Here is a 15,816-nt window from a genome sequence, read left to right as displayed (position 1 = left end):
TCCACTCACCTCAGCCTCCCAAAGTGCTGGAATTACAGGCTGAGCCACCAAGCCTGGCTGCTTCATCTATATTTACAGCTGCTCCCCATTGCTGGCATTACCACCTGAGCTCCATCAGCCATCGGATCAGCTGCGGCATTAGATTCTCATAGGAGCACAGACCCTATTGTGAACTGCACATGCAAGAGATCTAGGTTGCACGCTCCTTATGAAAATCTAATGCCTGGTGATCTGAGGGAGGGCTCAGGCAGTGATGCTAGTGCTGGGGAATGGCTGCAAATACAGATGAACATTAGCAGTGAGGTTTGACTGCACAGAGACCATAATAAATCAATTGCTTGCAGATTCATATCAAAACCCTATCGGTGAGTGGCAAGTGAGCTGCCAAACTTCAATTGTACGGCTTTGTCTACTGGCAGGTTTTAAGTCAGAATCCAACACTTATTTTAGTCTGCACGTGGCCCACTCATTATTTTATTTACCACTTTCATCATGGCTTTTTTTTTTAAAGTCGGAGTCTCACTCTGTCACCCAGGCTGGAGTGCAGTGGCACGCTCACAGACACTGCAGCCTCGACCTACTAGGTTCAGGTGATCCTTCCACCTCAGCCTTCCAAGTAGCTGGAACTACAGGCATGACCCACCACGCCCAGTTAATTTTTTGATTTATTGTAGAGATGAGGTCTCGCCAAGTTGCCCAAGGATCTCGAACCCTTGAGCTCAGGCTGTCCTCTTACCTCAGTCTCCCAAAGTGCTGAGATTATAGGCGTGAGCCATCACACCTGGCCCATGCCTCATTTTTAAAATGGCGAGTCGTATAATTATTTCATTATGTATTACAGTATAATCATAATAGAAATAAAGTGCACAATAAATGTCATGGACTTGAATCATCCAGAAACAATCCCTCTCCCCTCTAGTTCATGGAAAAATTGTCTTCCACGAAGCCAGTTCCTGAGGCCAAAAAGGTTGGGTATCAGTGTCTTATATAACCTGATGCTTTTTGTGCACATTTGAGATGATTTTTTCTCCTTTAATCAGTTAATAAATGAATAATAGTAGAGTTAAAATTTTATGATATAATTTCTATAATTTTCTTGAATTTCTATTAATATGGTAGCCATATGAATAGATTTTCTTCTTAATTTATGGAATAAATCTAAGCAGGTCACTAATGATCCTAGGTTCAGTTTACTAGTAGCTTATTTAGGTCTTCTGCATCTGTGGTCATGAACTTTTTCAATATCAACTGTCTCTTCTCATAGCATTCTTGCTGGCTGGTACCAAGGTTATAATGGCCCGATAAAATGGGGCAGGGAAGCCTCTCATTTTCTATCCTCTACAGTCATCTGTATAAAATTATGGATTATTTGTCCCTTGAATTTTTGGGGAAAATGAATGTATAAAATCACCTGGGTCTGATGGTGTTTTTGTGAATAGAGTTGGCTATCCATATCTGTGAATTCTGCATCCATGGATTCCACCAACCATGGATTGAAAATATGTGAAAATAACAACAACGAAATAGCAATACAACACAATAATACAAATAAAAAATATAGTATAAGAGCTATTTATACAGCATTTACATTATATTAGTTTGTTTTTGTTTTTGTTTTTTGAGTTGGAGTCTCACTCCGCCACCCAGACTGGAGTGCAGTAGCATGCTCACGGCCACCCCAGCGTCGACCTGCTGGGCTCCGGCGATCCTTCTGCCTCAGCCTTCCAAGTAGCCGGAACTACAGGCACGCGCCACCACGCCTGGCTAATTTTTTGACTAATGGTAGAGATGAGGTCTCCCCAGTTTTCCCAGGCTGGTCTTGAAACCGTGGGCTCAGACAATTCTCTCACCTTGGCCTCCGAAAGTGCCGGGATTACAGGCTGAGTCACCGAGCCTGGCCTCTAACTTCCTTTTTTTTTTTTTTTTTTTTTTTTGAGTTGGAATCTCACTCTGTCGCCTAGACTGGAGTGCAGTGGCTGCTCCCGGCCACCGCAGCCTCGCCTGCTGGGCTCCGGCGATCCTTCCGCCTCTGCCTTCTGAGTAGCTGCAATTACAGGCACGCGCTACCACGCCCGGCTGATTTTTTTTTTTTTTATTGTAGAGATGAGGTCTCGCTGTCCAGGCGGGTCTCAAACCCGTAGACTCAGGCCATCCACTCACCTCAGCCTCCCAAAGGCGTGGGATTACAGGCTAAGCCACCAAGCCCGGACTAACTTCTTATATTGTATATTTATTATGTTTTCAGTCATTACTCTTTCCAAATACAAGCATTTTGGGGCTATAAACTTCCCTCCAATAACCACTTTTGCTACATCTTGTTAGTAATGATATTGATTGGTTTTGTTTGATTTTCTAAGTCCCATCATGTTTTATTCTATTATCAGTGAGTGTGGCGACCTGTTTCATCCCTCCTCCTGTATGCCTTTTGCAATCCTTTCTCTTCAAGTGCAGGAGGTACTGGGACTTGCATCTTGTCAACAGAGCATGGCAAAGATGCTGAGGTGTCAGTCCCATGCTTATAAGACGTAACATAGGACTCCATCTTAGCCAACTGGAGAGAGAGACAGATGCTCCTGCTGGCCTAGAAGTAAACTGTGTGTTGTGAATTGTTGACCACATGGCAGGAACAGCCCCGCAGGAGTTCAGGGTCTCAATCCTGCAGCTGCAAGGGACATGCAATCTGCCAACAACCAAAGCTCAGAAGAGGACCATGGGCTCAGGAAGGAGCATGGCCCAGTGACACTGGCTTGCAGCCTTGTGAACCCCTGAGTACAGGTTCCAGCTAAGCTATGTCCACACTCCCGACCCACAGAAACTGTGAGATAATAAGTGTGTCTGTTTCAAGCCTCTCGATGTGCGGCAATTTGTTAATCACCACAGAAAACTAATAATGTGAGTCTTTTTGAATTTTTTTTTCTGAGTTGGAGTCTCACTCTATCACCCAGGCTGGAGTTCGGTGGCTGAATCACAGCTCACTGAAGTCTTGATCTCCTGGGCTCAGGCAATTCTTCCACCTCAGGCTCTGGGTAGTTGGGACTACAGGTGTGTGCCACCACACCTGGCTAAGTTTTTGATTTATTATAGAGATGAGGTCTTGTCATGTTGCCCAGGCTGGTCTCAAACTCCTGGGCTTAGGCAATACTCTCGCCTTGGCCTCCCTAAGTGCTGATATCACAGGCATGAGTCACTGCTCCCAGCCTCTACTGATTATTAATAGGTGTGTTACATATTTTAGTAGCCTCCTTTCTGGCTTCCCATTACACACACACACACACACACACACACACACACACACACACACACACTCCTCTTCCTCCTAAAGTAGTTATAATTTTACTCACGTAAATATTTAGTGTTTACGCTATCATGCTATGTTATTTGTTGCTAAAACCATGTAGTACATTGTGAATAGCTTTTGTTTTCGTTTGGAATTAATAATAGTTTCCTTTATTTCTTTTTTTGCTTAGTTTTCTAAGCACTTACCATTTCCTCATTCACAGACTTTTCTGTTTAGCACATATGATACAAGATGGATTTTCTTTTTGTTTTTTTGAGGTCAGAGTCACTGTCACCCAGGCTTGAGTGCAGTATCACCATCGTGGCTACCACAGCCTTGACCTGCTGGGCTCAGGCTATCCTTCTGTCTCAACCTTTCGAGTAGCTGGGACTACAGGTGCATGCCACCACACCTGACTAATTTTCTGATTTATTGTAGAGACGAGGACTTGACATGTTGCCCAGGCTGATATTGAACTCCTGCATTTAGGCAATCCTCTTGCCTCAGCTGAGATTATAGGCATGAGACACCATGCTGGTCAAATGCAAGATACATTCTCTAATATTCAAAAGACTGAAAACATAAGCTCACACAAAAACTTGTACATAAGGCTACTGTGGTGGCTCACACCTATAACCCCAGCACTTTGGGAGGCCGAGGTGAGAGGATTGCCTGGGCCCACGGGCTCGAGACCAGCCTGGGCAAATTGGCGAGACCTTGTCTCTACAATAAATCAAAAAATTAGCTGGGCGTGGCGGCATGTGCCTGTAGTTCCAGCTACTTGGAAGGCTGAGGCGGATGGATTGCCGGAGCCCAGCAGGTCGAGGCTGCGGTGGCCGTGAGTGTATCACTGCACTCCAGCCTGGGCAACAGAGTGAGACTCCAAATTAAGAAAAATAAAAACTTGTGCATACATGTTCATAGCAGCATTATTTAGCACAAAAGTGGAAATAAACCAAATGTTCATCAAAATGGACAAAAAGTGGTGAATCCACTCTAGAATATCTTTCAACCATGCAAAGAGTTGAAATACCGATGTCTACTACAGCATGGATAAACCTTAAAAACACATAAATATGTGTATATTTTATACATAAATATATAAAAACACAAAAAATACACATATACCTATATCTCTCCTAGATTATGCAAATCCACAGAAACTGAAAGTAGATTAGTGGTTAGTCGTTGTCAGGGGCTGAGAAGAAGAAGAAACGGAAACAGGCTACTAGCGTGTATGGGTTTATTTTGGGGGAAATAACAGTTGTCTGGAATTAGATAGTGATGACAGTTGCACAACCTTGTGAGCATACTAAAACTGAGTAAACTTTGTACTTAAAAAAGTTGAATTTCCACTTTGGGGGGTGGAGGTGAGAGGATTGCCTGAGCCCACGGGGGCGAGACCAACCGAAGCAACTTGGAGAGGCCTCATCTCTACAATAAACCAAAAAATTAGCAGACTTGTTGGCGCATGCTTGTAGTTCCAGCTCCTTGGAAGGCTGAGGTGGAAGGATTACCTGAGTCCAGCAGGTCGAGGCTGCGGTGGCTGGGAGCGTGCCACTGCACCCCGGCCTGAGCGACAGGGTTAATGAATTTCATGGTACATGAATTATATCTCAAGTAAACTGTATTCCATTAAATTCATTTTTTTTTCTTTTGGGGACCCTTTTCCACTAGTTCCCAGCTGTGCTATGTGCTTCCAGTGTTTGCTGCATAACTGTCATCTGGAGAATTGTCTTTATCGTCGGAGAATTTCATTATTTCTCTGTTGGCTCACTTCTTTCCTGGGGTCTTTCTTTCTTTCTCATTTTGATATCATAATTCTGCCAGAAATCGATGTCTTCTGAGCAGTACATGGGAAGAAAAATTCTTTGAGGATCTGTATCTCTGAGAATATTATTTATTTATCCTCATTTTTTGTCATTGCTGTTGTTGTTGAATCAGAGTCTCACTCTGTCGCCCAGGCTGGAGGGCAGTGGCACTCACAGCTACTGCAGCCTTGACTTGCTGGGCTCAGGTAACCCTTCTGCCTCAGCCTTCTGAGTAGCTGGAACTACAGGGGTGTGCCACCATGACCGGCTAATTTATTTATTTTTTTTTGAGTCGGAGTCTCACTCTGTCACCCAGGCTAGAGTGCCATGGTACACTCACGGCCACTCCATCATTGACCTGCTGGGCCCTGGCAATCTTTCTGCCTCAGCCTTCCAAGTAGCCAGAAAGACAGGCACGTGGTACCATGCCCAGCTAATTTTTGATTTATTGGAGAGACAAGGACTTACCAAGTTGCCTGGGCTGGTATCAAACCTGCAGGCTCAGGCAATCCACTTGCCTCAGCCTCCCAAAGTGCTGGGGTGACAGGTTGAGCCACCAAGCCCAGCCTAATTTTTAAATTTATTATAGAGCTGAGGTCTCACCAAATTGCCCAGGCTGGTCTCCAACCCCTGGGCTCAGCCTCCCAGAAGTGCTGGGATTTCAGGCGTCAGCCATTGTGCCCAGCTAGATTGATAGTTTGGGTGGGTATTGAACGTAGTGTTTGAAACAATTTTCTCAAATCATGTTAAAGACATTCCTCCATTGTAGAATTGATATTAAACAGTCTAATGTCATTCTCTTTCTTGTTTCCTTCCTCTCTTCCAATGAACTTCTCTTTGCTCCTCTGGAAGATTTTATAAACTAATCCTTACCTATGATTTCCTGAAATTTCTGTGATGATGTACCTTGACATAACTTTTTTTTTTTTTTTTTGAGTTGGAGTCTCACTCTGTCCCAGACTGGTGTGCAGTGGCCACTACCAGCCACCGCAGCCTTGACCTGCTGGGCTCCGGCGATCCTTCCACCTCAGCCTTCCTTGTAGCCGGAATTACAGGTGCGTGCTACCATGCCCAGCTGATTTTTGATTTATTGTAGAGATGAGGTCTCGCCAAGTTGCCCAGGCGGGTCTCGAACCTGTGGGCTCAGGCAATCCACTCACCTCAGCCTCCCAAGGCGCGGGATAACAGGCTGAGCCACTGAGCCTGGCTTGGACATAACTTTTATAAAATAGATTCATTGTTTTCTTTACTTGATGGGCTGTTTTAAACCTGGAGACTCGTGTTTTTTCATTTGGGAAATTTTTCTTGAATTATATATTTGATAATTTTTTCCCTTTCATTTTGTCACTCTACTTTTTCTGGAATTATTTACTTTGACCTTTTGGATTGTTCCTTTAATTTTCTTATTTTTTTAGACACAGGGTCCTGCTTTGTCACCAAAGCTGGAATGCAGTAGCCCAATCATAGTTCACTGAAACCTTGAACTCCTGGTCTCAAGTAATCCTCCTATCTCAGCCTCCCAAGTAGCTAGGACTACAGGTGTCTGTCATTAGGCCTGGCCAATTTATTTTAAACTTTACAAAGATTGGATCTTGCTATGTTGCCCAGGCTGGTCTCGAACTCCTGGCCTCAAGTGATCCTCCCTTGCAAAGTGTTGGGATCACAGCCCATATTTGTCTTTTGAGTCTACATTTTGGAAGATTATCTCAAATCTACTCTCTAACCCCTTGGTTGAACTTTTAAAATGACTGCTGTCATATTTTTTAATTCTTTTTGAGTTGGGGTCTCATTCTGTTGCCCAGACTGGAGTGCAGTAGCATGCTTCCGGTCACCACAGCCTCGACCTGCTGGGCTCTGGCAATCCTTCTGCCTCAGCCTTCCAAGTAGCTGGAACTACAGGTGTGTGCCACCACACCCGGCTAATTTTTGCTTTATTGTAGAGACGAGGTCTCACCAAGTTGCCCGAACAGTCTCGAACTCGTGGGCTCAGGCAATCCACTCGCTTTGGCCTCCCAAAGTGCTGGGATTACAGTCTGAGCCACCAAGCCTGGCCTAAATTTTTTTTTTTTTAAATTGGAGTCTCACTCTGTTGCCCACACTCACAGCCACTGCAGCCTTGACTTGCTGGGCCAAGGTGAATCTTCCACCTCAGCCTTCCAAGTAGCTGGAACTACACGTACGTGCCACCACACCTAACTTTGATTTGTTGTAGAGATGAGGTCTCGCCAAGTTGCCCTGGCTGGTCTTGAACCCCTGAGTGCAGGCAATCCTTTCACCTCTCCCTCCCAAAGTGCTGAGATTACAGGTGTGTCACCATGCCTGGCTCATATTTTTAATGTATATATATATATTTTTAGTTGGAGTCTGTGTCACCCAGGCTGGAGTGCAGTGGCATGCTCATGGTCACTGCAGCCTCTACCTGCTGGGCTCTGCCGGTCCTTCTGCCTCAGTCTTCCAAGTAGCTGGGACTACAGGTGTGCACCACCATGCCCGACTAGTTTGCTTTATTTATTGTAGAGACAAGGTCTTGCCCAGTTTCCCAGGCTGGTCTCGATCCCCTGGGCTCAGGCAATCTACTTGCCTCGACCTCCCAAAGTGCCCGGCCTTATTTTTAATTTGAAGAGCTCATTTTTTTTTTTTGTCCTCAATCATTAAGTGTATTTACTTTAAAGACTATTCTTCTGCAATAGAAGGTCTGATAATTAAGTTGGTGAACTTGCCACTACACGTTTCCATTGGCAGCACTGTACAAACAACTCAGTAAGGTTTTATAACCTTGTTTGTGTTTGTGTCAACGTGTGGTGGTGTCTTGCTGAGTGGCATTCATTATTGTTGTTGCATATTTTGTGTGGCATTGCAAGAATGTTGGAGCTTGAATCAGAGCAATGTACAAACATTACATTTCTTGTTAAACTTGGCAAGAGTGGAAGTGAAGTCGGGGACATGCGAGTTCAAGCTGTGGAGCTAATGCCATGAAGAAAACGTCAGTGTACAAATGGATTAAACATTTTTTTGAGGAGAGAAAAAGTGTCACTGATGAAGAGAAGTTAGGATGACCAGTTGCAAGCAGAACTGATGAAAACATTGTAAAAATTTCGTCGGTTGACTGTGAGAAGCATAGCAGATCAAATAAACATCGATAGAGAAACAGTCAGGAAAATCTTTTTTTTTTGAGTTGGAGTCTCATCTGTCGCCCAGACTGGAGTGCAGGGGCCGCTCCCGGCCACCACAGCCTCGCCTGCTGGGCTCCGGTGATCCTTCCGCCTCAGCCTTCCGAGTAGCTGGAACTACAGGCGTGCACTACCACGCCTGGCTAATTTTTGGTTTTATTGTAGCGATGAGGTCTCACCAAGTTGCCCAGGTGGGTCTCGAACCCGCGGGCTCAGGCAATCCACTCACCTCAGCCTCCCAAAGTGCTGGGATTATAGGCTGAGCCACCGAGCCCGGCAGATAAAGGAAATATTGAAAGGAAGACATTGGATGACACTCATGATGTCAAGGGTACTACAACAGCAGCTCTGATGGCCGTTCCAGAAAAAGAGTTCCAAAATTGCTTCGATGGGTGGACTAGCTGGCGTCAGAGTATAGCTTCCCCAGGGGAATACATCAAAGGTGACCGCAGTGATATTCAGCAAGGAGGTATGCAGCACATTTTCTAGGATGAATTCGTGAATTTAATTGTCAGACCCCGTATATCATCTTCTCTCCTGAAAAATTGCTTCCACCCATCTATATTGTTTTAGTTCTTCCTAAATTCCTTTGATCTGTTTTTGTCTTGCTTTGTTTTTTTGGCATGGTAGAAACTTCCACAAATGATAGGTTCTCCTTGGCTATCATTTATTTATTTAAGTTCAGCTTGGTGGTTTCCTCTTTCTTTCTTTCTTTATTTTTGAGTTGGACTCTCACTCTGTCGCCCAGACTGGAGTGCAGTGGCATGCTCCCGGCCACCGCAGCCTTGACCTGCTGGGCTCCAACGATCCTTCCGCCTCAGCCTTCCAAGTGGTCGGACCTACAGGCACGCACTGCCATGCCCGGCTAACTTTCATGATTTATTGTAGAGACGAGATCTCGCCAAGTTGCCAGGGCTGGTCTTGAACCCCTGAGCTCAGACAATCCTCTCACCTTGGCCTCCCAAAGTGCTGGGATGACAGGCCGAGCCACTGAGCCGGCGGTTTCCTCTTTACTGATGGTGACTCCTACCTTCTTTTCCCAATTTCAGTCCCTTCTGACTACCCCCCGCAAAGAATGGAGTGAAAGGAAGGGGCTGCTAGGGTTCTGAGCCTCTTGGGCAGTTAGACAGGGAACGGAATCCAAAACAATCCCTGGGTGTAACAGAGATGCACCATCAAGAGGTCTAAAGCAGAGTGGAAAAGGTAGGCAGAGAAAGGAGAAGAAAGGAGAAAGGAAAGGTACAAGATGCCATCCCCACCACCACCCTTCCTGCTAAGACGAGCTAGAGAGAAAGCCTGAAACGTTCGGAAGTGCGGGTCCTGAAGAAAGGAGGTGGCGTTTGAGCCTGAAGGAGGATGAGGAGGAGGTCAAGGAAGGGGCCACCTCTCTCTTGGTAGAATAAGACCACCCCCCTCCACCTCAGGGCCAGCAGTTGCACAGACCATAGACACTTTCATTGCTGCAGGCAACGCACAGAAAGAAGTCTTCTTCGTGGTGTTCCTGGTACAGCTGACCCGTGTGGCACTGGTAGGTGGGATGACATTGTTGACAGAGAAAAGCAAGGCATTCTCAGCTCCAAGATGAATTCGCATCTGGATCAAGAAGTAGAACTGATCAACCATAAGATCAGAAGTCACCAGGTATTTCTTTTTGTCCAGGTCTCCTATCCGAGTTTTGGGAGCCTTTTATACTATCACCAGGACCGTGTCTGGGTCTTTCTTTCTTCTTTCTTTCTTTCCTTCCTTCCTTCCTTTTCTTTCTTTCCTTTCTTCCTCTTTCCTTTCTTCCTTTCTTTCTCTCTCTCTCTCTTTCTTTCTCTCTCTCTCTGACTCTCTTTCTCTCTGTCTCTCTCTCTCTTTCTCTCTCTCTCTCACTCTCTCTCTCTCTCTTTCTTTCCCATAAGAAGTTTATTTTGCAAATGATTTTTAATTATTTACCCACAGTTCCCCCATTTTATACTACATCTCTTTTCTGTACTTTTAAAACATTAGGTACAGTGTTTGTTAGAAGTAAAAAGGGAATGTGAATAATACAACATTCTATTTAACTGAAAGATTATTTGCCTTTTGAATATCAAAAATTGAAGCTGCTGGGCTTCACATTTATTTGAAGGTCCCAAAATAGCCCTGAGGTCTGAATAGGAAAATATCTCTTATAAACTATAACAAAACTCTCATCTCAAAATAAAACACTGAAATTTGCACAGTTATATCTGTAGTCAACATCTTTACGATACCCAGAAACCTACTGAATTTTTAAAAATGACCATGAAAATGGGTTTCCGTTCAGAAAATAGAGCTTATATCAAGAGGACGTGATTTGAAATCCAGCACCCTTTGTCAAGTTCACGTCTTTGGTCTGGGTATTTCTTTCGGATCTTCTCACCCTCAGAGCGGCGCTTCTCGAATGGAAGCTCCTCTTTGTACATGGACTTTATTCTCCCAGGAACTGGACTGGACCAGACTGGGCTGAGGGAACCTGGGTGGGGGGGACCGGGACAAGGGGGAGACTATTCTTTTTTTTTTTTTTTTTTGAGTTGGAGTCTCACTCTGTCACCCAGACTGGAGTGCAGTGGCCGCTCCCGGCCACCGCAGCCTCGACCTGCTGGGCTCCGGCGATCCTTCCGCCTCAGCCTTCCAAGTAGCCGGAATTACAGGCATGCGCTACCACGCCCAGCTGATTTTTTTAATTTATTGTAGAGATGAGGTCTCACTGCCCAGGCGGGTCTCGAACCCGCGGGCTCAGGCCATCCACTCACCTCAGCCTCCCAAAGGCGCGGGATTACAGGCTGAGCCACCGAGCCCGGCTTGGGCAGACTATTCTTATTTAAAGTGTGGCACACAGGAGCTGACTGGACACTTGGACTGCATAGGTATGGTTTTTTGACCTATGGGTTTCACTGTAGGGTGAAGTTTGCTGGTTTTTGTATAGCAACCTCTATCAGGATCTATATAATTTGTTCTCATGGGCTATTCATTTTCCCTGGGGAAGTCCTTTCCTCAAGATTTTTTTGTAGAATAAGCCTTGTTAAGGTGAACTCACGATCTAAATTCCACAAGAAGAACCAAGAGCCAGTAGAAACAAGTATCAGAAATAGGTACCCAACGTGTATACCTTATTGATTACAAGAATATATAAAATGAATAAAGTCTCTTAATATTTAGTTGAAACTGTAGCATCCTTATTTTTTATGGGATCTTCCTTCTAACTCTCCACTGGATTCAGCCCAGGATATTGTTTCCTTTTTCTTACTGTATTAAATTTTCTCAGACTGGTAAATCTCACTAGAAAGTTTGGGTTCTGTTTTTTTTTTTTTTTTAAATCTTCATTTTTGATCCCTGGAGATGTCATTTTGTTACTTATGACCATGCATTTAAAAGAATGTTTATCTTCATATAGGTTTTTAGATTGATGAAGTCTATGGTCATAATTTTATTTATTTTTTATTTTTTTAGAGATAAGGTTTTGCTCTGTTGCCCAGCCTGGAGTGCAGTGGCTATTCACAGGCACGATCCCATTACTGAGCAGTACAGGTGTTTTGACCTGCTTTGTTTCTGATCTGGGCTGGTTCACTCCTCTGTAGGCAACCTGGTAGTCCCCTCCTCCTGGGGGTCACCATATTGATGCCAAGTTTAGTGTGGACACTCAGTTGGCATAGTGCACTATAGCCTAGAGCTCTTGGACTTAAGCCATCCTTCAGCCTTAATCTCATGAGTAGCTGGGACTGCAGGCACATGCCGCTGCACCTGGTTGGTCATATTTTAAAACTTTAAATAATAAGATTTTTCTTTTTTAGATTTTAAACACAATTTCTGCATAGAAAATTTGGAGGCGATTTTGGAGATTTGGAGAAGATAAAAATGAGTGTATTTTTAAATAAATGTAATTATAGCATATATGACTTTTTATCTTACTTTTTCCATATAAAATTTAATTGTCAGCATTTTATATTGAGAAGTACCTTTTTTTTTTTTTTTTGAGTTGGAATCTCTCTCTGTCGCCCAGACTGGAGTGCAGTGGCACGCAGGCTCACTGTCACCCCAGCGTGGACCTGCTGGGCCCATGTGATCCCTCTGCCTAGCCTTCCAAGTAGCTGGAACTATAGGTGTGCACTACCGCGCCCAGCTAATTTTTTTTCATTTATTGTAGAGATCACCAAGTTGTCCGGGCTGGTCTCGAAGGTACATGTTTTAAAATCTATTTACTCACAGAATTCACAGCTGCAGTTTAACTTTAATATTTTCCTGGCGCTCCCATTTATTGAGTATATAGAATGGGCTAGAAAGTTGGAGCTCTTATGCTGAATAATTTTACTTTTTATTTGTGAGAGATGTGCTGAGTATCTGAGGGATGAGAAGAACACAGTGTCTAGTCTTAGTGCTGCTGTTTTCCATGTGATCTGTGACGAGATGTACTAAGCCTCAGTTTCTTCTTCTGTAAAGTGACGATATCAATTTCTTGCCTGCCTTCCTCACAGCAACCAAATGTACGTAAAAGCATTTTGAGTACCATAAAGAAGTAACGAAGGGTGTTATTCTATGAAACATTTTGCTTTAACTTATAGGCATTCATAAAATTATACTAAGTTAATGTGAGTGCATTAAAGGTGAAGTTATTTTTTTTCCCCAGACAGAGTGAATATTTCTCTCTTCTCTTAGTCTATTGCCTTGAGTGATTTTTTTCTGGCACTGCATTTTATTATCTAAGTTTAGATGAGAAGCCTTTATGATGAATTGCTCTTCAACATTGAAGGGGAGAAGGAAGCAGGAGATAGATATCTGCATTTCCCTTTTGCTTGAGGCCGGTTATAAGCCAGGAGAAAGGGAACAAAATATCCTTTTCTTGTCCGTTTTCTATAGTCGGCATGCTTGAGCATTCTGATATATGGATACTGGTTGGTGGAGAAAGATATGAAAAGCCAATGGCGGGTGGTTAGGAATATGGGCTCTTTTGCCCATTTCATGATGAGTGATTTACAAGTGCACCTGCAACAACAACAGCAAAGAATTTGGACTCTGAGCCAGACTCCTGGGTTTGAGTCTGAGTTGTGATTCAGCCTCTCTGTGCCTTAGTTTCCCCATCCGCAAAAAATAGATAAATGTATTTCCTGCCTGATGGGATTGTTGTGAAGTATTGGTGAGAGAGAAGAAGGCGACCTCTTGATCTTGCTGATGAGGGGACCTCCACTAGCATAATGTTTTTGACTTTCTCTGTTACTCAGTGTTACTCAGACTTTGATGAATTTGGGAGGAGAAATCGGACACGTGTAACTCAGTCCCAGCTCCCTTCAAGAAGTACACATTCTGTTCTATCTCTCCACACTGTCAATTTTTTTTTTTTCCGAGTTGGAGTCTCACTCTGTCACCCAGACTGGAAGTGTAGTGGCATGCTCATGGCTACCGCAGCCTTGACCTGCTGGTCTCAGGTGATCCCTCCACCTCAGCCTTCCAAGTAACTGGAACTACAGGTGCATGCCACCATCCCGGTTAGTTTTCTGATTTCTTGTAGAGACGAGGTCTCGCTCAGTTGCCCAGGCTGGTCTTGAGCCCCTGATTTCAGGCAATCCTCTTGCCTTAGCCTCCCAAAGTGTTGGGATTACAGGTGAGCCACTGTGCCTGGTTTATGCTGTAAATTAAAACGAGGCCTGCCATTACTCAGGGAAGCCCAGGGTTCAGAATTGCCTGGATTGGTGTGTAAATCTCTCTAATTCGGGTGTTTCCTTGCACACATTCTCCATGTTGACTTTACCAATTTTTTTTTTTTGAGTCGAAGGCTCCCTCTGTCACCCAGGCTGGAGGGCAGTGGCACGCTCATGGCCACCGCAACTTCGACCTGCTGGGCTCAGGAGGTTCTTCTGCCTCAGCCTTCCAAGTAGCTGGAACTGCAGGGGTGTGCCATCACGCCTGGCTAATTTTTTGATTTACTATAGAAATGAGGTCTCACCAAGTTGCCCAGACTGGTCTTGAACCCCTGGGCTCAGGCAATCCTCTCGCCTCTACCTCCCAAATTGTTGGGATTACAGGTGTGAGCCACCATGCCTGGCTTTACCACTGTTAAAGGTGATATTTTACTATTCCCTTTGCCTTAATCTTTTCTTTCTCAATTGGTTTAGATCAGGTGAATAATGGCCTGCTAGTCCAACGTGGATTCAGCTCAAGAGGCAAGAATATATTTTACATTTTTAAATAGTTGAAAAAAATCAAAAGAACAATATTTTATGACACATGAAAACGACATGAATTTCTTTTTTTTTGAGTTGGAGTCTCACTCTGTCGCCCAGACTGGAGTGCAGTGGCCGCTCCCGGCCACCGCAGCCTCGACCTGCTGGGCTCCGGCGATCCTTCCTCCTCAGCCTTCCCAGTAGCCGGAATTACAGGCAGGTGCTACCACGCCTGGCTGATTTTTTTTTTTATTGTAGAGATGAGGTCTTGCTGCCCAGGCGGGTCTTGAACCCACAGGCTCAGGCAATCCACTCACCTCAGCCTCCCAAAGGCGCGGGATTACAGGCTGAGCCACCGAGCCCGGCTCGACATGAATTTCAAACTTCAATGTGCTAGAATAAAATTTTATTAGCACACGGCCGTATTCATTTGTTTCCATATTGTCTATAACTACTTTTATGTTACAAGACAGAGTTCAATTATTATTACAGTTGACAACATGACCTGCATCACCTAACACTTTTACTATCTGTGCCCTTTATAGAAACAAAAATAGCCAACCCCTGGTTTAGACCAAGAGGATAGAAGAGAGGTGCTGTGAATTGGCTCCCTGCACGAGTATTCAATGCACGAATTCATATAAAGTAGATAGCACAGTGCCTGGCCCTTAGTAAGCCTTCATATAATAATGTTGTTGCTGCTGCTGATGTTGTCAGGTATGAGATACCATGAAGAGTGGTAGTATAAGTAGAACTGAATTCCTTCAACATTCATATGTTAAAGACCTAACTCTCAATGTGGCCATATTTAAAGATCCGAGCTTTGAAGATGCAATTAAGGTCGGTGACTGAGGGTGGGACACTGATCTCACAGAACCAGTGTCTTACATAAGAGAAAGAAACACCAGGGATGCATGTGAACAGAGGAAAATCGTATGAGGGCATGGTGAGAAGGCGGCCACCTGCAAGCCAAGGACAGAGGCCTCAGGAGCAATCAGACATGCTTGCACCTTGATCTTAGACATCCAGCTTGCAGAACTGTGATAAAATAAATTCCTGTGGTTAAGCCTCTCCGATTGTGGTGTTTTGTTACAGCAGCCTGAGCGGACCAATACAAAAATGATAAGGAAAGGGTGATGCTCTTGAAATAATGTGCATCAAAAGTCTCCTTTCTGCCTCTCTTGCTAAGTCTGTTGCAGATGTAAATTGTGGCAGCGGTGGGGATTAAATTAGGGGGGATAGGCCGGGCATAGCGGCTCACACCTATAATCCCAGCACTTTGGGAAGCCGAGGTGAGAGGATTGCCCGAGCCCACTGGCATGAGACCAGGCTGGATAACTTGGAGGGACCTCATCTGTACAATAAATAATTAGTGGGGCATGATGATGTGTGCCTAT

At 44.4% G+C, this 15,816-nt stretch overlaps 1 protein-coding gene and 1 pseudogene across 1 annotated transcript in view; both read right to left on the bottom strand.

Annotated features, from left to right (window-relative positions):
• Positions 1-15,816, bottom strand: part of CREG2 (cellular repressor of E1A stimulated genes 2) — a 66,071-nt gene that overhangs the window by 8,888 nt on the left and 41,367 nt on the right. The window lies entirely within an intron of this gene.
• Positions 9,679-15,816, bottom strand: part of LOC110596809 — a 37,337-nt pseudogene continuing 31,199 nt past the window's right edge.

The sequence above is a fragment of the Carlito syrichta genome, unplaced genomic scaffold (assembly GCF_000164805.1).
Source record: "Carlito syrichta isolate Samal-C Ts95f unplaced genomic scaffold, Tarsius_syrichta-2.0.1 Scaffold314328, whole genome shotgun sequence".
In the NCBI taxonomy this organism is placed as follows: Eukaryota; Metazoa; Chordata; class Mammalia; order Primates; family Tarsiidae; genus Carlito; species Carlito syrichta.
Note: the sequence above shows the minus strand (reverse complement) of the source record. Positions and strands in the feature narration are given on the sequence as shown.